Below are 24,865 nucleotides of genomic sequence, written 5' to 3'. Positions count from 1 at the left end.
CATCTTCAACTGATTGGATGAGGCCCACCTGCATTAGGAAAGATAATCTGCTTTACTCAATCTACAAACTCAAATGTTAATGTCACCCAAAAACACCCTCCCAGACACATCCAGAATAACATATGACTAAATATATTGGCACCCCATGACCCAGTCAAGTTGACACACAAAATGAACCATTGTAATGGTAGAATAAGAAAAGGTGGCTATAGGAGCTCTGATCTCCAAGGTGGAGGTTTTTAAACAAAAAAACAGCAAGTATAAAGGTCCTAAGGGCCAAAAAAGAGATTTTTTTAATTTATCTAAATTAATTCATTAGAAGTATTGAAAGACTACTTCAAAGTTTGGCTGCTATCAGTTTCTGGCACTCATAATGGACACTGTCATTTTCTACACAATAGCACTCATTCTATTACACACACACTTGGGGGTCTCTACACTTTTGGGTTCAGAAGCTAACACCTAATAATCCATCCTTCAGAATGCTCAATTATATGCTGAGACAGAGGAAAGAAATCACACAACCTGAAAAAGCCCAAACATCCTACTTGTATGCTCATGTCCTTAAGCTTTTGTATCCTATACATGTAACTCATGTTTTACCAGCTTGTCCCCCATCTGCTCCTGAAGGGCCAGGCTTCTAGTTTTCCATAAAGTCCACCCAGTACAGCTATTTCTGAAGGTCCTCAGAGGAAGTCAGAATTGTTCACATAGATCAGTGTTTCTCAATCACAGATGATTTTGCTCCCCAGGGGATATTAGGCTGTGTAACTAGTAAGATATTTTTAGTTCTTCCACCTGGAATGGGTGCTACTAGCATGGATGGTAGAAGCCATGGATGCTGCTAAATATTCTTCAATGCATAGGATGCCCCCATCACAGAGAATTATCTAGTCCAAAAAATTCAATAGACAGGTGCTGTCAGCCATCATCGGTACTTCTAGAGTGATCAGAAAAGTCTAAACATGGCACCTCTTCTTATCTGACATTCCATCTATGGGATTATTGAGAGCTACTCCACCAGAGGCCAGGGCTATAGGCTTCCCTCATTTGTTCTTGGGTAACTTTAATGGAAGAGTTTCAGAAGCATTCGTCACTGATAGCTTATGCTACTGTGGTCTTCTCTCCTCTAACTTTCTCCAGAAGAGTCCACAGACTTTGCTTCCAGCAATGCTGCTTGTCCTGAGGTCCTGGAGCCCCCACCAGCAATGTCTCCAAGTGTCCTTTGTTAATATGTACCATAATAATTAGCTTTTCAAGGGCATGTAATCCCTAGCAGACTCTAAGTGTTTTATAGATATTGTTTCATCTATTCCTAAGGCAAAACAATGAGTTTTACTTGCTTTACAAATAAAGCTATGAATACTGATAAAAATTAAGTAGCTTTCCCAACTTACTCTGCTAATTTTTCAAAAAAATGGACTTTTAGGTTAAAACCAGTTCTGTCTAACTTCTAAACTCTGTTCTCAATTAAAGAACTAAACTGCACACAACTCAGACAGGTGATTAGCCTCCATGGTTGCCTGTGGCTTTGTCCTGTGTCCATAATGAGAACCTTCTCTCAGTCCTTATCTCCTTATCCTAAACGAATCCAGCTTAACAAAACATAAGCAAGTAATGTACATTTTTGGGAAAATAGAGTAAAATTTCATTGTAATATTTTTAAAATTTCATTTAAACCACATTTGTTCTTTCCTCAAGATCCCTTTCCAATCCAAGTTTCTCTCCATCTTCTTAACTCTACAGCCATCTGTCAGCACACACACAATGCCTATAATTCCTTTTGTTGTACTGAGCAATTCAGCCTTCACTTTCAGTTTGGAAACCCTAACAAGTTAAAAAAAAAAAAAGAGAAAGGAAAGGAAATCAGAAGTTAGCTGTTCCTTTCCACTTTAAAAGACATTCATCTATTGTTTAAGACTGCCTCTCAGAAGTTTCTGTCTCAGAACTTTTATAAAGGCTTCATTCCAAAAAAAGAAAAAAAATTCCCTGCATACGTTTGAGGCAATAGGGAAATAGAGGAAGATTCTATTGCTAAGAAAATAAAAATTCTCTGTCAATGATACGTACATAATTTAACCAGACTCCAGATTAGCTTTTAAGATTTGCTCTCCTTGAGTGCAAGAGCCTTAAGTAATGTCAGTAGTCATATGAGCTACTACTCATCATGTGCCAGTCATCACAGTAATTCATTCATTTAATAAAGGGGTCAGCAAAGGACAGTCCAGAGGCCAAATCTGGTCCATTCCCTATTTATGGATGGCCCATGAGCCATACATAAGAATGGCTTTTAAATTTTTAAACAGTTACATTTTAAATGGTTATGCAATTATTTACATGGTATCCTCAATTCTCCCTCTTGGCCAATCCCTGACTTAAACCAACCATTGTTGAAGTAGAAACTGTCATCATCCACATTTTACAGATAAGGATACTGAGGCTTGGAGTGATTAAATGATTTCTCTAAGGTCACACAAGTGGGAAGTGGCAAATCCAGGATTCCAACCTTTATTTTCTCACTCCAAAGCCACCACTTCCAGCCATCATCCTAACCAATGCTCCTATCCCCATGGCCTGGAGCCAAGAGTATACATATTTTAATAAAATGAAATATAATTTGCAGCAAGAGGTGGTTCTGGCTTCAACTCAGATTGGGTACCCTGCCAGCAACCTCGGCAGGACCACCAATGTGCTGTCTGGCTGCGCACATACTGCGCGACTCATCAGTGCACCGCACGGGGTTGTGCACCCAGAGGAGAGGGGACGCACTTCTCAAAAAGGGGGAAGAATCCAACCGGTGCTCCTCATGCCCTGAAATTTATGAATTTCCCGCTGAAACAGCCCACCACCCCCACAGGATGCGGACATGATTCCATGAGTGTCTGAGGCAGGAGATAAATGGATGAAGCCAAATTTCATGTGGTATTTGGGACTGTCTTCTCTGCCAAGAGCAGAGGCTTTTTTTTTTTTTTAATTTTTTTAAACAGGGTAACTTGTCTGCCTGTGGGAGCCCTTTCTCAGGAAATTCTCCAGTCTGTCATGGAACCTCCCCTAACTAGGGTCCAGACACAACCACAGCACGGGGCTGGCCTAAAAGAGCTAAGCTTGGACCAGCACAGTATATATGTGTAATGACTAGGAAAACATCAGGGAAATGTGATAAATAAGCATACATATCAGAGAATATAGTAATAGACTCCATTCCTTTTTTTTTTTTTGCTTTTCTTCTATCCCTATAGAGTTGAATAGAAGAATTTGTTTCTTTTCACTTCAGAGAAAGTTTATTATGAAATAGGAATCATCCTTGAATAGTCCTTTCTCCATAATCACAAGGTTGACCCAAAGAGGTGACATACAATACTGCTCCTGATCATTTGGCTCTAGACTGCCTGTGTTCATACCCCAGCTCTGTGACTCTGGAATAATTCAACCCTTCTCTTTCCCTACGTGTAAAGTGGGAAGAGTAACAGTGCCTGCCTTATTGGTCATTGTGATGATTATAAATGTGACACACTCAGATCGTATACGGCACTAACTATGACATTAAATTCATCTCGCCCTCAAATACCTCCCAGCTTTGACATCGCAAGACAAAAGAAGGCTTTCCCACAATTTTCACTTGGTGTTCAATTTCCATTATGTGTAATTATGTTTTTCTGAGACAGAAAAGTATACCAGGTTCTGTAAAATACGTAATAATGCTCAGTAGGAGCTCTAAAAGGACATTACTAAAGCAAAAGTGCTTAAAAAGAAGTAAATGTTTAGAAAGCATATTCTGAAAAGAATCAGCAATTATAATGATATAAAGATGTACAATGTACTGTAATTTTCCATTTTTAGAAATTTCAAAGCAAGTTATATCTTGATATAAGATTGGTAAAAATCTCTCCCCCCTCTTCGTATTTTCCCAAAGAATTATGGATTCCAACTTCTTTTCTATTAGTGTAATTTAAAATATCAAGCTATAAAACATATAGTAAGATTGAGTTTCTTCAATTTCTTTTCTTTTTTATTTTTTTTTTTGAGAGTTATGTTTTATTTGGTGGGAGGACTCGAACCAGGATGACAGCCTCTCAGATGGCTCTGAGGGACTGCTTCAAAGAGGAAGGGGAGAAGCTAGGACATATAGAAGCTTTACAACAAAGACTGGGTAGTTGGAAACTTCAACTTCTTCTCTATTAGTGTAATTTAAAATATCAAGCTATGAAACATATAATAAGATTGAGCTTCTTTGTAGTCTCTGGACTTTTGCTTTAAAGATTGAGAATAAAACAAAAGCGTTATAAGCATAGAAATTCACCTGCTATTACCTAGCTGAGAAAAGCCTGAATGTGCTAGAATGATTGGGTGGCCCTAGGGGACCAGACTAGAGAGGGAGCAAGGAATGAAAGAAAAGAAGGAAAGAGACCCTGTTCTCCTGTTGAGTTCCCCCACTGTCTGCATGTTCCCTCTGTGGCCCTTCTCAGTGGAACAGTCTCCAGGTCTTCTTTTCTTTCATGTGTAGCTCCATCTCTTAGCCCACTAAAAGTCCCTCTGTCTTACATTTAGGATCTCAAAATCTTATACCCTGAAAAAGATAAAAATTTTAAAGGGTATTTATTATAGTTCACTCCCGGAAATAGAATGCCTTACCACTCCTCCAGTTAATCTCCAGTGGTAGAACTCTGGCACGGGGCAGGCAATGGGAAAGCTATTTTAGGGCAGGGGCACCCCTCCAAACACTGTGATGGCATCCCGAGTCATCTGTCCTTGGAGAACACTGAGCTGGCTACAACGCCTGGGTTACTGAGAAGATGAAGCAAGAGGAGATAAAAGAAAACAGAAGCGTTGAAAAGAACTTTATCTTTTGCTTCTCACATATAAAATGTTTCCTTCTCCTCTAACGGGAAGGATGAGAAGAGGGTGTGCTTCATAGAGGCAGTAACGGGATGAGCGAGAGTGGAAGGGGGGGTCTGATTACTGTCTAACATCTCCTCAGGTTCATTTTATTGTGAAGAACTCTGCCTATATTGCATTAAAAATTGTTGTATCTGGATAACTGTCCTACAGTTTTAAACTTATATTAAAGTTTCAGCTTTAATTTGTTTTTCTAGTTTATTTAACAGAGTCATATTAAAAAAAAATATATGTAACCCATCTCATGCCCTTTCAAGGATTCTGCTTAAGGAGGAATACAAACCTTGATATATTTTTAAACTATAATATACATTAAAATACAGATTTTTTGGAAAAGAATATAAAGTTGAAAATATGTCTATGACTAATAATGTTTTGGGGAAAAATCTTATTTTGAAGCCCTTAAATTTTAAATACTCTTTTCTTACGAATTTGTTATGCACTCAACTTTCCCTCTTAACAAGAGATGTGTGAAATAAAGACAGAAATATTCTGTAAAAATACTGTGACATTATGAACCAAAGCATTCAATAGCCATAGTTACACAGATAGCTCACAACTTTGACTTTTTTGAGAAAAATAAAGCTTTCAAAAAATTTTTGTCCAGGACCTGGAGATCATCATCCTAAGTGAAATAAGCCAGAAAGAGAAAGGAAAATGCCATATGATACCACTTATGTGTGGAATCTAAAAAAAAAAGGACACGAATGAACTACTTATTATTCATAACTTAGATGATTGATTTCTTGATTATGTATAAGCACATTTGACTGTCTTTTATGTTTGGATTACTGAATTCTGTTGATTCTTATTTTGTGGTTGGCTTTATTCCTTTGATAACTATATAAGTTTAAAAAGCTAAAGCTCTAAACTGTTCTTAGAAACAATGAACAGCACATATATGTAAATTTAAAAAATATATATGTGGTATAGTACATATATGTATTTATATGCAATATATTGTATATGTGCAGTCAAATTTTATCCATTTTACCTAATAAAGCTGAAAAATGTAAAAAAAAAATTATCCAGTGTCACATTAATTGCACTTCCCTAAGATACAAAAATAGTGTGGTGTGTGAAATACTTCACAATGCTCAATATGAACTCCGCAGAGATATTGCTTTAAACCAGTGTGGCAATCTGAATGCAGCTGCAGGACGAGCAACAGCTGGCACGGCCGAAGGAGCCAAGCCGCCCAAAGCCAATACCTGGAAAAGTAGGAAGACAAGCAGCAGCAGAGGGAGGGCTCTCAGAACAACAGACCCACCTTGCGTGGCGAGATGCGGGGATGGGCCTCCAGGACCTTTTTAGGTGGGAGTGAGTTTAGCAATAGCAAGGAGCTGATCCTACAGGTAGAGAGAGATACTAGGACTCTGAATATTAATAACAAGATTGGAATCCAATTTCCATAAATGGAAATTATGTTTCCCAGAATAAGGCCAAAACCTAGTTTCCAATACTGGATCAAAGAATAATATTTTATGACAGCAAGGATGGCTTTGTATCACAGTAACCAAGAAATGGAAACAACCTAAATGTCCATCAACAAATGAATGAATAAAGAAGATGTGGTATATATATATATACATACACACACACACACACAATGGAATACTACTCAACTATATTGAACATGTCATGGAATTAGGCATTTCTTTCAGAGCATTTGAGATAAAAGGGGGTACAAGAGGCCCATATGACTACAGATTTGAAAAGATATGCCTTGAGTATTCAGATACCATGGAAAGAGATAGTAAATAGTGGTTTAAAATATAAATGGCAAAACATAAGTTATACTAACTCAAGCTCTTTTATTTGACAATGAGCTGCTTCTCAAATAGATGATGCTAAGTAGTTAGAATTTATGATTTCAATGGTTTTCCTAAATAATACAGACCATTTGTGAAATATGCATATGATTAAGAATTTGTATCTAGAACCAAGAAATTTGCACCAACCAACCACACACCCTCCCCTTTATAGTATCAAAGAAGCCTGAATTCTGACTTGGGGAAGATGGTTCTCCATTAGTCTGCCATCTTCTCACTCTGCCAGCTTTCTGAATAGAGTCGTTTTTCCTTGCCATAACACCTCATCTCCCAATTTCCTGGCCTGCTGTGCGGCGAGCAGAACGAATTTGGAGTTGGTAACAGGAGATGGGAAGGAATTATAAACCAAAGCAATGTCTCACTTCTCTCTAGGACAAGCCATATCTTAACTATCAAAATAGCAAGGAATCTTATCAGAATTTCCACGGTTACTACTACTCTAGTTTATTTTAGTCAATATTCATTTCTGCTCAGCATCAACTCTATCTTTAAAAAGGAATGACTTCTTTAGCTCTTCAGACGTACAGAGAATCTGAGTGCCTTCCATCTTGGAAGTGAATTCTGCGTCTAGCCTTGCTTACTGCTTGAAAAGAAGAGAAATTATCATCTGCTGGACATTCACCATGTGCCCCTTGGGTGTGCCCTGTCTGAGACGCTACAGCTCTTGTGCCAGCTGGTCGTATATGCATGGGAACCACACTCATTTACAGAAGCTAAGGCTCTGATTGGTGTGGGGAAGTCAGGACACATCTGCTGAATTCCAAAACCCTGGGAATACTTTCCCTCAAGGGTGTGGGCTTTTTATTTTTAAAATAAGTTGAGGTCCAGCCAGAGAGAGAAAATGAGAGACTAGAATACATTTCTAAACCCTCCAGCACCTGCTGGCCAGCCTAGCACATCGCAGGTGTCAATTTATTTGTTGAATTTGAATTCAACAGGTAACTTTCTGGCCAACTTTAACACTGCTGTGATCATCACAGACTCCCCAAAATGGTTTGGTCAATTAAATCTTTAGCACAAATTCTGATTCTGACAGAACCCACAAATTTATCACGCTGTGATCCCCTTTTGAATTGATTCATAAGTACACCTTGCCCTACAGATTATCTAGCAAGGGGGAGGACCCACGCATCCTCAGTGGGCTTTAAGAATATGGTTATTATTCTTATTTACTATCTGTAGAGTTCAGAAAATGTGTGTGTATTTAGTGAGAACAAAATATTTGCTCTTTGCTTTAAGTAGTTACAGCCTAAACTAGGAAAACAAAATCTATCAGGCCCAAGATACAATACCCACAGGAGTGGGTAAATGTCAGAGGTGCAGACTTAATTATTATTTATTTATTTCTCTGGCTCTGCTGTGGGAAACTTGGGTCTCGACTCCTCTGAGTCTCGGAATCACAATCTTCAGGAAGAGATTCCAGCCACGCCTCTCATCCTAACCCCTAACTTAGCTCAGGAAACCAATAAGCTACAAGTGAACACGCCAGGATGTTTTTCTAACCCTCAGCAGGGACTCCAAGGCAAGAGTGTTATTTATCTCTGTGTCCCTCCTTACTTCTTCGTTGAGGTTAATACATCTGACAAGGTGTCAATATATCCCCAGGATAGACCCGTTCTTGTTGGGAACCAAATACGTTCTTCATTTTAATATTCTATCTACTGATAATCCTCTATCCCTGAATCAAAGCAGGGAAGTTTGATACTTACAGATGCTTACAGGAAGGGTCTTATCAACAAAAGAGAAGAAACATTATCTAAGGAGTCCCAACAGCTGAAAAGTGCTTTTCTCTGAGATAACATTTCTGAAGCAGAAAAGAAAAAGTTTAATTTCTATGCCTCCAGAATTCCAAAAAGAACACTTAAAACCTTCCTAGCAATGATCTCAAAGCTATAAAACAGACTTCGTATCCAACACCCTAGGAAAAGAATAGAATTTATATTTCAATAACAGTCATTTAAAAGAGATGCCCATTTTAAAACAATGCACCACTGACATTTGAATGTTGGCACAAAGTCCAAAATATGTACTCTGAATATTTGAGAGAAAAAGATAGCTGGCACCTACACCCTCCCCTTAATGCAAAACACATGTGCTTTTAAAATGAATTTGTTATTTTAAATTTTTGTCATTTATTTCCACTTTGCCTAGATTTCATTTTATGAGTCATTTCACTTTTTCAATATTTTAAAACCCTTCATTTTAAAACCTGGTGATCAACTGTTTTAGAGTGAAAAAAATGCAATGGAAAATTTTAAGCTTTAAACTTCAAATCTATAGTCAGTCACCTTTTTGCAACTCAGAGAGTGTGGCACTAAATGATATTCACCCTTCAAATTCCAAACTTTAGAAAAATGTTTCATTATGTGATTCTATGTACTATCTCTCACTTACACACACACACACATCTCCAACTTCTATTCCAATCTATTCTATTCTATTCTATTCTGTTCTAATGTATATATCCAGCTACTCTTCCCTATAATCCAGATTTTCTTTCTGACAAATATCTTTAATAGCATCTTAGAAACTTTATATGATAAGAGAGATACTGAACTGTGATAAAAGTAGTTTTAGTCAAAAGGAGATTACCCCAAATTACTTCTTTCTATATGCATTACTAACCTGTAAATTTGATACCTCTCTGCACATGAACAAGAAATCTAATTTTGGTTAGGTGATTATCAGTCTAGTATTAAATCAAATTTGCATATATGGGAAGGGGGTGAGATGTTACAAATTATGTTCAAGAACAATTATAATACAAGCTTTCCATCTATGAACAATCAGATTATATTTTGACCAAGGTTTTGCTTAATGGATTTTAAAAATACATTTCCTTATTTACTTGTTTTTGTGTTCTATTTAAAAAAAAAGAGAGAATATTGTTTTAATCCAAGACCTCACTGCACAAAGAAGTCAACAGCTAACTGGTAGTCAAGTGCCTAGAAAAAGAAATCAATTCAGCAAAGTAAACACAAACTTCTATTTTTAGTTACTAGGAGCCACATCCAAAATGTAGACATAAATAAACATGCAATGTAAACATACGGATGTTACAGTTACAGAATAAATTAAAAATTTCAGAAGGGCTTGGTCCATCACTCAGTGTGTGTGATCATTTTTAGCAGAGGTACAAATGTTGTTGTGTATTTGATGAAGAAAAAGAAACATATGTCAGTATAATAATAACAGCAGTTTTTCATTTCTTCTTGTGAGAGAAAAATCTTGTGACTTCTCCCCGTTACTCTCGGTAATAAACCAATCCTGGAACGTGGGAGGGAGACTATAGGACAACATGTTAAGGAAATGTGAATGGCACTGACGGTTCTGTCAGAAGCGCTAAAAATATCTCCATGCTAGGAACTCCTTTTTTAATCAAACAACATTGGGGCCAGTCTCTCATCTTAAGAACACTGGTGTACTCTGGGAAACAGCCTACCCTTTTTATTTTTAAAGCTGATATTGTGCCTTATCTGGAAATCTGAACAAAAAGTCCTGGTAAGAGGTAGACAGCATCTTCTCTGCTTGAAATAAGAGAATATGGCTGTGATAAATATGTTCTAATATATTTTGAAGAAAACCAAATAGTCACACAGGAAAAGTTTATTTATACTCTCCTGGAGGAAAGAGGAAACAATTTCAAAACTTAAATATTTTTGCCAGAGAAACTGGTCACAAATCTTATCACTGATGATCTACGAATAGTCCTCTTTTCTTGCACAGAGAAAAGCATAATCATGACTTAGGTTAAAAGAAAACCTTGAGTTTTATCTGATAAAATTAGATGAAATCTGATAAAAACTTGATTTTTATCGAACAAAATCTCTAGGGCAGGAAATCGCCTGCCCGATCAATTCTAAATGATTGAAGAAAAAAAAAAAGGCTCTCAAGCTGTATACCATAAAATTAAGCAAAAACATCCTGCAAGTGAGAAGAGAATTTCTTAGGCCTAGTCCCCAGGTGGCCCTGTTGTCACTCATAGATGTATCAATGATGAAATTCGAAACACTAGAATTTTCCTCCTACTGGTGACATTTGCAGTCAGCGTGAGTGGACCTTCTGAGGGCAGTTTTTATCTCCTGGTGTAATAACATCCTCCTTTCAAATGGCAGCATAAAACACAGAAAAGCATACCCTCGTTTGTGGGGAAGGGTTTTAATTCTGAAACATAGTTCATAATAATATTCTAAAAGATTTACTCAACTTTGTTTCCAAGTTGAAAAAGGAATTTATTATTCATGATTATTTAATGACCTTTTCAGAGACCAGAAATACAACTATTGTTCATTGTGGGTCAGTACTTATTATAAAAATACTAGAAACTGAAGAATAGTAACAATAACTTAGTTTCATCAAATACTGTTATGTTCTAGTCTCTTTTTTATGTATTTTCTATCATTAACTTAGCAAACTGTGACAAAGTTTTGCCATTTTACAGATAAGGAAATGAAGACAAACTGTCTAAGATTACAGAAAGAGTTCTGTGGCAAAGTCAAACTTCAGAACCAGGGAGTTTGACTCTCAACCTCCATGCTCTTAACTACTGTGCTGGTTGGCCTGTGACTTTTTAAAATGATAAAGAATTCCTCATTTTTCTACCTTGCTGTTGAGAGCATATATTTGCTGTAAAGCAATGGTTGCCAATTTTCTTTTTTGAAATGTTTCAGTGGAGTACATATCCTGTGTTCCTATTCTTTCATTTTATGACTCTTTGTGTTTTTCATGCATGATAAAAACGTGTAATTTTATTTTACCTAAAGAAAGAAGGATATGGAGTGAACTACTGGGATCACAAATTAACATCTGCACTATTTTCAATTTTTTGTAATGTGGTTATCTTACTTTCATAATAGGACATAAAGGTTGAAAGCCCAGAATTTTGTGTAGAATGAAAACTCAACTCCTTGCTATTTCCAGTTCTGACAAGTTTACTTCTTTCTCTTGATAACACTTATTCCTGAGCTGATCAGAATTTTAAAGGATTTTTGATTGATTACAAGCTATTTGCAAAGGGGATCCCTGCATTTTTCCTATTCCCTGAATAAAGGACTTTTGGGTGGGGACAAACAGGAAAAAATACAGTCTGTGGACTCTTGCCTAGGCTTGCTGATGAGGAGAAGAAAGGAAGCTCTTACAGCTAAAACTAGTAACTGTGGTTTCTCCAAAAATGGAAGCACCTTCTGTCAAAAATCACAGTGGGCAAGGATCTAGTCAGACCACCATCGAAGATGGATGTGGGGTAACAACTGACATATAGAGACTTGACTTGAGCAGCATTTTGGGTATCTTCTCATTATTAAATTATGCATAACTCAGTCCTTTAAGTTAGGGCATAATCGCATAAAATTATCCATGTTATTGTTGTTCTTTTCTGTGCAAAGTCACAAGAGAGAAAGAGGGAGACAGTACTATGCTTGTGTTACATTCGGAATGTAAGAAAGTGTTGCAAAGAGCTCCCATTTCCACAGACAAACTATTATTTTTGGTGTTTAGTATTTAAATTCAGTAAGCCTTAGTAAGTGTATAGACAATGTCCTTTAGAGCATAATAAATGTGACTAGCAGAGATTTATTTTCTCTCTGAAGCTAATCTTCAGCAACTGCAAAACAAATTTTCCTGCATTCACTCCATATGATAAATCTGGAGCCATCCCATTCCCTTATTCACCCGTGCCTGTCCCAAACTGTTGACACCAGTTTGTTATCATGCCACATGAAGCAGCCTTTTGGGGAGAGTAAATAGAGAGACCCTTAAATGTAACTATTTTGCCAGAGTCCTGTGCACCCATTACTGGGATGTTCTGTGCATGTTCTTCTGAGTCTCCTTCAAATGCTGGGAATTTGGACCACATAGGAAAATGGCTGAAGAGCCCACTGTCCACTGTGGCCCTGAGCAGACCCAATCCATTCCTGGAAGTAGAGCATTCTCACGCACGCCTGAAGGGATGGACCGGCATCCAGCTGACACTCGTCTCCCCCTATCCTGCCTTGGCAGGGTTTGCTGTACACTAGTGATGACTGGGCAGCCGAGGTTGCTAATTCCACTGTCGAGGACACCTGTCTCTGGCATACCATGGGAGTTTGATGGCTTTTGGAAATTCCAATATGTGCCACAGTTGTTTCTGTTCTTAAGAGGAGGGGATTCTTCATCAACTTAGCAGAAGTGTGATGAGAGAGTGAAAGATGGGAGCGTACAGTTATGGTAACTTCTGCAGGGCATCTAGAGACAAACCATAAAAATGAAGAAAGATAAGCCCTATGGTAGAAGCACGTGGGAACTTTTCTCTGGGATATTTCACATACATTTTAATGATTTCTAACTTTTAAATGTACTTTTCTGAGGCTGTCATTCTTCCCAAGGCTCAAAACCAACCATGAGAAGCAGGATTTGGGGACATTTCTTCAGGAAACAGGTCCTAAACTTTTCTGCGTGACAGGCACTAGAGAAAGGAGAATGAAAAGACATCTTCTGTCCAGGAAAGTACAGTCCAATGACATGTTCAGAGAAAATTAAGTTTCTCGTTTAACAGCTGTGACAACCATGTACGGATGAATTTAATAATCAATAAGAGATATAATTTTATGTAACTTTTCAAAGCCAGCTAGCAGTAGAATATCACTATCCCAGAACTGAAACAAAGCCAAAGGCTAACTTCAGAGCCACTAATTTTTATTTTCTAATTCAGGGTTGTAGATTTCTGATACTGTTAAACATTAGCCTAACCCTTAAATACACATTTTGTCTGGGAGTTAGTACTTGGCATGAGTGAAGTGATGCTTTTAAAGAAAAACATGAGAGATCAATATACATATTTATGCTATATAATCATTTGTACACACACAAATTGTGACTGTATGTGGGTACATTTTCATTCCTCAGAATTCCCAAGCAATCATGACGATGATGTCAATGTTAGTGTCTGGAAGGAGTTAAGAGACTAAATCCCACTTATCATGAATACATTCATCTCAGACAGCTCAGCGAAATACTGTTTTTTAATTTAAAAAGCATGCTTTATGAATATGTAGATTCATCAGTTTCTGATGGTCAATAAAACAAAATTACTTTCAGGTTTTTTTTAATAAATAATCATTTTTACAACAGGTAGGCTTACCTACTCAGGGTTAAAATTCCACACACTTTCATAAAGCACCACAAACCCAAGTTCCGGAGTTGGTCAGTGTCTGGGAAGAGCACACTCATTGCATACAATCTGTGTGTGTAGGATGGGGGATTCTAGGGAGGAGAGTGAAGCTGCTCAGAGCAAAGGCCAGGTACACTCATTTCTGCTCTCAGACTTAGACCACCTCTTTGGCATGAGTGCAGAGGGACAGGGCTTCAGACCAGGTCAGCCTGCGGTCTCCACCATTGCCACCAGCCCACACCTGCCCTGGGAAAGCCCCCAAACTGCTGTGAAAGCCCTTCTGGAAATGAATTGTCTTTTAAGCAATTGCTCACAGGAGATTGGTGGTCTACCTGACAGTGGTTTATGCGGATCAGATCCAAACTTTCCATGAGCACCCAAGGCCAATGGTTAGTCTGTGCCCTGCAGCACCCTAGACAGCTCAGAGCCATGGTGATGACCCCCAGCATGTGCTGGCATGCCAGCTGTCAATGTGCTCACAGTTGCATAGAGACTGAAACCTAATGAAGCCAGAAGCAGCTAAAGATCACACTGCAGAACCAATGCAGGAACTGCACACGGCGAGATCTCTGCCTTCATCCATCAGTTAACATTCACCAGGAAAAGAGACCTCAGTCCCTCTCCTCAAAGCGCAATTTCCATTTGGACCTGATGTGGTAACATTCGTTCCACATATGTTCCATCCACCCCATTGTTCATAGAAGCATTATTTATAGTTGCTAAGATACCAAAATAACCTAAGAGTCCATCGACAGATGAGTGGATAAAGAAGATGAGGTATAGATATGCAATAGAATACTACTCAGCCATAAAAAAGAATGAATTTTTGCCATTTGCAACAATATGGATGGACTTGGAGGGTGTTATGCTTAATGAAAGACAAATACTGTATAATATCACTTATACATGGAATCTAAAAAATGAAATAAACCAATACATAACAAAACAGAAACAAACTGACAGATATGGAAAATAAACCAGTGGTGACCAGTCAGGAGAGGGAAGTGAGGAGGGGCAAGAAAGGGGTAGGGGATTAAGAGATACAAACTACTATGTGTAAAATAGATAAGCAACAAAGATATACTGTATAGCACAGGGAATTATAGCTGTTACCTTGTAATAACTTTTAATGGAGTATAACCTGTAAAAATACTGAATCACTATGCTGTACATCTGAAACTAATACAATATTGTAAAACAAAACTACTTCAGTAAGAAATAATTCTTTTTAAAAAAGGATCCTTGATTGAGAGGAAGATCCAGATATTGTACAATAAGCTGAAGGAGAACATAGTGAGCCAGTCTCCTGAGGTTACACTGCAGGAAATCAACCCTCAAGACAGGGAAGTCATATTATCCATGAAACATAGGAAGCAGAAAAAAGAAAAACCTGCACCTGTATCATCATACAGTATGGTTGCCATGTTTGTTTTATGAAATGAAACCATAATTTCAAGATATATTTATTTCAATGATATCATCTAAAAGACCGGGATTTGATTAAGATATCTGAGATAAATTTCCACCCTCAGGGGTAAAGATGAAGACAAAAGGTAACTGTTTAAACATTTCAGAAGCACTCTCCCTTCTGTAATCAGTGCCATGTTTTTATATCTAATGTTCCTACTAGAACCCGCTTCAGGGGAGGAAAACAGCTTTCTTGTTCATCATGAAGCCCTTTCACCACTCTATCCCTAAGTTAGGAATGCAATAAACGTATAAGCAAATCTTCTTCTTGCTTCTACTTGACCCCAAGAACTTCTCCACACTTCCTCCTACTTTGCAACTCAGAATCTTGCATACCTGGGTGTACAGGGTGAATTAGAAAACTCTGCATTCAAAATGCTGTATTTAAAGAGAAGAGTACTCACTGAATGTGCATGCCAATATTGGAAAGTTGTCTCTTACACTGTCCAAGCAACACAGCTTCCTTTTAAAAGTTTTCTGGAGAGCCTTATTCACTGGGCAAGACACGTCATGTCCTCTTGTGTAACACTCCAAATTTCAAGACCTTTTCCCAACAGTCCCACGTCTCATCATTGTCTCTAGGGCATGTATCATAATAGCATCAGCAAGAAACTTCTGCTCTGGTTTGTTCCCAAAATCCCACAGGAAAATTACAAGATTTTTTTTGTTCTGGTAACATACAGAAACGCCCCTCTCTGAAGTGTCCCCAGGCTCCTTTTTCTCCTTCCTCCACAGCTACATTTAAACTCTTTATTGTCTCAGCATCTACAGAATTTTATTTAAAGTTCTTTTATAGTATTTTAATATTAAATCAGGGTAATTTCACTTAGTAAATATTTATTAAGGATCTACTCTGAGCTAGGCAATTAGATATACAGTGAATGTGAACCAGACAGGTAAACAGTCACATGCTCACAAAGCACTTTGATTTAGTGGGGGAATCAGACAAATAATGGGCAATGCCACACAGTGAGAAATGTACTATTAAAGAAGAAGAAATAGGAGTGAGAGCAACATGGTTGGAGCCATGGTTGAATCCATGGTTGAATCCAGAGGAGGAATAAGGAGAGATGTGGCTGAAAAGGTTGGGACCTGACTATGAACTCTTGCTTATCTACCTTCTACACCCCAGGAAGACTCGGCCAAGGAAGGACAGGATTCTTTCCTGTAAGGACTAAAGACACTGCCTCAGAATCCTTTTCAACACGGCTCTTTGATCAGCAGACCCCTGGGATCCCTTTCACTACACTTTCAGGGGGACTGCAAGGTGCAACTCTCTTCATAATCATAAAAAGACATCATTTTCCTTTTCATGGTATTGACATTTGCTCTGAAAGGAAAACTGTTGACACCTTAATACAAACCGAGGCAGAAGAACCAAACTGTAGTGTGATCATTCAATACTCGATCTCCATGCATTCACAGAGGGGAAAATGAAAAGCCAATTAATTTGGGAATACCCTTGATGAATCGGTAAAATAATTAATTTTATAAAATCACGATCTTTGAATTCACATCTTTAAGAAGTCCATGTAACGAAATGAGAAGTACAAATAAGGCACTTCGGCAGCCTACAGAAGTATGATGGCTCAGAGAAAAGCGTCGGTGTGATGGTTTGACCTGCAAGTTGAACGAGCTGCTTTTTTCATGGAACGCCATGTTCATTTGAAAACTATTTAACAGGCAAGCTATGGTTATTCAGACTGAAGTATTTGGCAGATATTTTCTCAAAAATGAACCAAGTATGTTACTTCAAAATACAACTGATAGTATTTGTTGCCTGTAACCGAATTAAAGCTTTCAAGTGAGAATCAAGATTTTGGAAGACTCACATCTATAACCTTGAGTTAGACAGCATTATAATACTTAAAAATTATCTTATGACATAGTGGTGATATTAACAAATGTATTTTTTTTAAATAGAAATGTTGTATAATGAAGTGTGCCAACATTTGATCTTTAAAGCAGACTAATAAATAATGTTACAAAATCATGCAGGATAAAGATCCATTCAAAGAGCAGGATGGTCTAATGAACTTAATATAACAAGCAAGAAAAGTTCATTGATATGGGTTCAGGCTCCACATTGTGCCCAATCTTTAAGAGATTAAGTTTTGAGTCAAAGAATATCTACAATTATCCAAAACAGCTATTAAAATACTCTTCCTTTTTCTAATATGAATCTGTATACAACCTGATCTGCTTTATGTATTTCAACCAAAGCAACCTAGTTCAATGAATTGAATGCAGAAGCAGATCTGAGAATTCAGTTGTCTTCCTTAAAGCAGACATGAAAAAGATAAACAAAAATGTAAAGTAATGCCCATAATGTCTTCTCACTAAATATGCTTTTGATTTGGGGAAAAAATTGTCTGAAAAAGATAGTTATTTTATACAAATATCTTACTGCTTATGTAATGGGCTCATTTTATTTTAAATAAATGTTTAAAAAATTGTTCTCAGTTTTAATTCCTAATACAGCACATGCCATAGATATAACCTATGCAAACAAAAGCTCTTTGGGGTCCTCAGTATTTCCAGAGTGTAAAGGGGTCCCAAGACCTAAAAGTCTGAGAACGGGTGCTTATTGTGATGGGCAATAAAAGGTTGTTAAATAAGTTCAGTGATAAAGGAAAGTGGTGTTAAACCACTCTCTCTTATATTTATATAATAGCTTATCATTTAAAAGGGCTTGCATATTGAATAATTTGAGCTAGATAGGCCTGGAAGCTGAGAGTCAGAGAGATTAATTATCTTAAAAAGATAACACTGCTAGTAAAGTATAAGGACAGAGACTAGTTCTGACTCCTAGTTCAAAGCTCCTTCCATTCTATCCACTTATCTCTGGTTTAGATTAGACATAGTTTTCAGCACTCTCACCAGCTCAAAATCCTCACTGCTCAGTGCTTTGCACTTTTATTTTCTTCCTTTCCTTGTTGTTACATTTGCTTAAATGCCTTGACTTTGCCAAAGCTGATGTGCAACATCACTCCCCTTAGATAATGTATAACATGGACACATATCCGAAATCAAACTAGACTTTACTCCTAGCAGTGTACTTTAAAAAAAAGTTCAATAGTATCTTTTATACAAACAGAGCAGAAATTGTTTATAGTCCTTCTGGAAAACAAAAGGATCCATACTTCCTACATTGTTCTCATAAATAAATATTGCAGCTGGGCTGGTCTCAGTTCCCACCCCAGTGCTTCCAGAAAAATCCCTCCTCCTATCGTAAATAGGCCCTTTCTGTGGCCCCCACCTGGAGGAGATCACTGGTTGTATATACTTAGGTTTATGCTCTAATTCCTTGTAAAGCCCTTAAATCTAGACTCTACTGATCTCATAGGATTCCCAGGCTCCTACCTTCTTGCTTGAGTTTGACATCAACTTGGTGTGATATGATTTTTTTAAGTCTTTATGTATTTTTTAATTTGCTACAACTGGAAGTTCAAACACAATATTACCAAATTATTCTCTTTCAGTCTAGCCTTCATTTTGCTCGTGTTCTAGCCTGCTTTTATTGTCCCCCTGTGAAGTGACTGAGCTATTTCTGATGCTACTTCTTATTATGGTTTCTGTGATTATTCTGATAATCCTTCAATATCATTCAGTATCATTCTTGGTTTCATAGTAGTTTTATCTCTTCAGTACTTCTGCAATACTTTGTAACTCTATTATAGCTTGTCACAATGCATTACTATTTTTTTAACCATAGACCGTTAACCCCTTTAAATACTCCCTTATTTTTTTGTGCCTAGCATCAAGCACTGTGCCTAGTTTATAAGGGGCATGCAAGAAATACTTATTCAATAAACAAATGCATGAAGGAATGAATGAAGATACTGCTTATTATCATACGTCTAGACCATCTTTGGGTCAAAGATTATTCAAAATTTCCAAAATACCCATAAGTAGAAGTATGAATGGAAATATCATAAGTGAAAACACTTGATTAATTTACAGCAACATTGAAAAAAAGCATAAAATATCCAGGAATAAATCTAATGAAAGATATTTAAGACTCCTGTGTTGGAAACTATAAAAAAAGTACCAACAGAAATCAGAGTTAAATAACTAATGTGATGTACCATGTGTATGAATTGAAAGGCTTGATATTTTTAAAATATTTGTTCTTTCTAAGTTGCTCTATAAATTCAATGTAATCCTAATCAAAATCCCAGCAGGTATTTTATGGAAATTGATGAACTAATTCTAAAATGTGTTTAAAAAGATAAAGACCTATGAATAGCCCTTGACAAAGAAGGTTGCTATAGCTCATTGTAAAGCTATAGTATTTAAGATAGTGTGATATCGGTTCAAGGATAAATACATAACCAGTGAAAGAGAAGAGCACGTTGAAAAACTGACCCAGAATTAGTACTGTCATCTGATTTATGACAAAGGTGACAGTGCAGTGAAATGGAGAAAGATAGTATTTTTAAATAAATGGTTTTGGGTTAGTTGAATATCTATATGGAAAATAGTGAATCAGGACCCCATCCCCAATCTCACACAACACACAAAAATTAGTTCTAGATGTTAAAGAGATCTAAATGTGAAAGGTAAATAATAAAACTGTTAAAAGAAAACATCAAAAATCTTCATGACCTTAGGCTAAGCAATGACTACTGAAAAAAGATACAAAATGCACTAACTTAAAAGGAAAGACTATAACCTAAACTTTTCTATTAAAATTAAGAGCTTGTGCTTATCAAAACACAATTAACACCTGAAAAGGCAATACATAGTGTGGTGGAAGGTATTTGCTAGACATATACTCCACAGAGAACTGATTTCCAGGATAAGAATTCCTACAAATCAATAGGAAAATGACAGATAGTGAAACTTTAAAATGGTCAAAAGTCTTAGACATTTTACAAATGAGAATATCTAAGTGGCTAATAAACATATGAGATATCTAACTTTAATAATCACCAAGGAAATGCTAATTAAACTATAGTGATATCACATTTACATACCCACCAGAATGGCTAAAATGAAAAAGCCAATGCTGTATTTACTGAGATCATAAAGCAACTGGAACCCTCATATACTGTTGTTGGGGGTGCAAATTAGTTCAACCAATTCGGAAAACTATTGGTATCTACTAAACCTGAATATACTCATATCCAATAACCTGTCATTTACTCCTAAGTTTATAACCCACAGAAATGCTCTTACAGACTGAATTACATCCTACCAGATTCATATGTTGAAGTTCCAATCACCACTGTGATATATTTAGAGATAGGGCCTTTAAGGCAGAATTAATGTTAAATGCAGTCATAAGGGTGGGACCCTAATCCAACAGGACTGGTGTCCTGATAAGAAGAGGAAGAGACCCCAGAAGTAGAGGCACAGAGGAAAGGCCACGTGAGGACATAGCAAGGAAGCAATTGACTTCAAGTCAAGGAGAGAGGCCTCTGAAGGAACCAAACCTGCCAACACCTTGATCTTGAACTCCCAACCCCCAGAATTGTGATAAAATAAATTTCTGTTATTTAAGCCATCCATTCTGGGCTGTTTTGTTACGGTAGCACTAAGCAGACTACTACAAATACACTCAGATTTCAACAAAAAAGACACATACAAAGATGTTTCCAGCAACACTATGAAGGATAAACAAAACCTAGAAACAGCCCAGATGTCACTCAAGTATAAATTTTTTTAATTGTGGTAATGTATACAAGATAAAACCCATAGATTACAGCTAGACGCAGCAACATGAATGAATCACACAAACATAATGTTGAGTAAAAGAAACCAAATAGAAGAGAATACATACTGAATGATTCTCTTCATAGAAGTTATGGCAAATCAGTCCAAATGAATCTGTGATATTAAAAATCAGGAGAGAAGTTAAGCCTGGGGACAGTAACAGGAAGTGAGTGCCAAGGGACTGTCTGAGATGCTCTTAATATTCTGATTCGAATCTTAGTCATTGAACTGTACATTATTTACGCAGTTTTTTTTAACGTATGTCATGCTTCCATAACAACTAGCAAGTGGTAGGTCTGGGATTCAAACCCTGGCTGCCTGGTTCCAAATCTCTTAATATTCTATTACACTGTCAAGTGATTTTATATTCTAATCATGACAGGTAGTCTTAGGTATCTTTGTACATCTTTCCATAATCTATACTGACAACTCATATCATTAAAGATCTTCTAGAACATTTCCTCTGACTCAACAGCTTGGTAATAAGATTCTCTTCCCTGAAGTCCCTCTTTATTTTTTCTCTCAGAACATTTTTGTTCTCACCACTTCAGATTCCAAGTCCCTTGTCTTCTCCCATGAAGCTCAGAAGCAGGAAGGGTTTTGCCCCTCACGAAACACCCTGCATGCTTACACCAACTTGAAGTTTCCCATGCTGAGTCATCTTGGGAATGTCGCATGGCTTTAAAAGTTCTCAGAAATTCTTTAACTTTCAGTTCATCAAACACACCCGGATTCTAGCGTATGGCAAGACGTACTACATGGATTTTCTCCTATTACTTTTAGCTCATAGCTTTCCATGTAAACCTCCCAAGTATTTACCCTTTCACCCAACAATTTTCCTTCGGATCTAACCCATTTTTTTCCCCATGATGAAGTCATCTAAGACAAGTTTGTCAAATGCGGCACAAACCACGGGAAAGCCCCATGTCCACAGATCTTGTATTTATTAATCTTTTTTCTATTTATCAATTTAAAATCAATGAAACCCCCAAAGTGTATAATTCAGAGCCTTTAACATATTTTCATTGATTATCAACTGTTCCAGTTTCTAAATGGACATTACCTTATGGTTAAAAATAATAACTTTATTTTACCCTAGAAGGAAATAAAACTAAAAAAGAAAGAAAAATAACCAAAACTCTTGTTAAATAAAATCACATATTTGTATCTTTCTCCCCCTTATCTTCTATTATATTATTCCACTTTACCAGTTCTCTGTGTGAAAGAAAATTTTCAAACCTCAGAATTTGCTGAGTCAGTTTTTCTGCTTCTTGGCTGCCTTCCTACTGGTGTTTTGTTGTCAATAGTTCTACTTGCCTCTCTGCCGCATTCACAGAAAAGACATTTCCCCACATCCTCTCTCAGCTTCTGCACATCCAGCTTCCTTCTCCTGTCTCCAGGCACTGCTGCTGGAAGTTATCTTGTCCCTGCTGATCAAAGAAGGAAACTCAAATCTCTCTCTCTTCCCCTTCCTCCTTCCTTCTATCCCATTTACCTTTTAAAGAAAGAATTACATAGGAAATTAGAAAGACCCAAACACACAGTATTTTCCAAATTTAACTAAAATGATAAAATATACATCTTATTTTTGGCCTTGAGATGCATAGAATAAATGGCTTTTCATACAGGAAAAGTAAATGCACTGCAATGTTTCAAGAAAAAAGAAATTAAAATGTAGATGGACCAGTCACTGTGCAGGTCTTAGATGGGATCCCTCACTCCTGATCCTCAGAGACTCTCGTCTCTGGGTCTCTTATTTCTGGCCCATTCTAAAATGCATTGTTTTGGAATTCAATGTTCCAAAATTTAGCTTCTTAAACCACTCTTTTTGTTCCACACCTCATCCCTTATCCCATTTCTCATGACTCTCTTTGCTATAAAGGTCATGGCCCAAATTACCATGTTGTTTCTCCTTGTCATTTGTATCAGTAGATATCCATTCCCTCAGTGAATCATCAAACAGTTACCAAGAACCTACCCTGTATCAGGCATGTTTTAGGTGTAAGGGCTATAGATACGAACAAGTCAATTATTAAAGAGTCATACTAAAAAATATATAACATACTATCAGCAAGTGATACAACTGAAAACAAAGGGAATAGAAAGCTAAGGGGTGGAGAGACAAGGTCCTAGGGAAGCCCCTCTTAAAGGAGAAGACACGAGAAGGGAGACTAGTGAAACTGGGGATCAAGACTGTCAAAAATCTTAGGGTAGCGCCTATCAGACTAGAGTAGAAGGTGGTTCAGCAAGAGGAAGGCCCCGAGGAAGGATTCAGTTTGGTATGTTCGAGGATCAGTAAAGAGGTCAGTGTGGCTGGAGTGGAGTCGTGGGTAGGGGGTTGGAGGAGGGAAGGAGCTGACCAGGACAGATCATTTAGGTCCATTCAGCCAGCGGCAAGGAGTTAGGAATTTACTTGGCATTTATCTTCCAAATTATATTTGGACTTCATTCAGTTACTGGAAGACATTGGAAAGTCATAAACAGGGAAACTTGAACTAGCTGGGTATATATTTTGGTCTCCCCAGCTGGGGTGTGGGAAACTGACTTTAGGGGCAGAAAGAGTGCAGGGAGACTCCTCAAGTCATTCCTGTCTCTCCCAGTCACACAGCCTTGGATGTCTCTTGGATGTGGCTCCAACACTGCATCTTAGCAGCTCACTTTCTCACCTCCTTAAATGACAGCCCCCTGCCTTATCTCTCCTGACTGACTCCAACACAAGCCTCTGCCTTCCTCCTTCTATCTCAACAGGACACTCCTCGGCCAGTGCCTGCTGCTGGGGAGCAATCCACACCTCCAGCCAATTTATTCTTATAGGAACACGATCCATAGTCCCCATTTTACACCCCCAAAATACCACCAGGCTCTGGAAATTTCCAGAATTTTTGTTTACTTCTTACAATTTCAAGCTTTTCACAGTTTAAACCACCCAAGCTCAAAGAGCATGCATATAAATACAATTTTGTTCTAGTATTGCCTTTAAGCAAGTTTTAAATGTTCTGTCCTAAATTTCTACAGCAAGCAATCTCAATGAGTTGCACAAACCCACCAGAAAAGGGAGACGTCAGTTCCTGAAAAGTCTTGGAATTGTGCCTTATCCATAGCTTGAAAAGGCAAGCGGGAATGTGACAGAAACATTCCAATCAATTTTGCCTAGGTCAAAGAAAACCACTTTTTTATGTTTTCAAGTATCTTCAAACATCATATCCTTTATTTATTTACAACAGCAGATATGTGCGGGCTTCTGGTTCTGGTGGAATGCAGCTGACCTCGTAGAAACCTTCCTGGCTGTTCAGTTACACTCTGAAGTCATTAAAATTTTCCAGAGCAAATTTCCCAAATTTCTGATAACACGAGATACATTATGTACAGCAAAAACACTAGGTTAAAAACATAGAGTCAAGCTCTTGGAAACAAGATGGTAGTTTTCAGTCATAAAATCTACTCCGATTATCCCTACTGAATACATGAAAATGGTAGAGGTAGGGAGGGGGTGGAGGGGGGCTTTGAAAACAGGATAAGGGTTCCTTCCTCATGACTTTCCTTGTGAACAGGGGCCTCAGATCAGCCTGCAGTGGACATCAGAGAGATTCACGTTACCCCAGTGTGATAAATAATGAAACACAATGCATAATTGTCAGCAAGTTCTTAGAACCTTCTCAGACCCAAGCTACCATGCAGAATGCATTACCTCAGGCTCCACAGGGTCACGAAGGAGGTAACCAAGTGTTGGGATGAGTACATAGACATAATTGTCCTGTCATTATAACAGCCCTCTAGAAAAAACTAGGATTCCATTTTGCTCAGC

This window comes from Vicugna pacos, chromosome 14 (genome assembly GCF_048564905.1).
Source record: "Vicugna pacos chromosome 14, VicPac4, whole genome shotgun sequence".
Lineage (NCBI taxonomy): Eukaryota > Metazoa > Chordata > Mammalia > Artiodactyla > Camelidae > Vicugna > Vicugna pacos.
Note: the sequence above shows the minus strand (reverse complement) of the source record.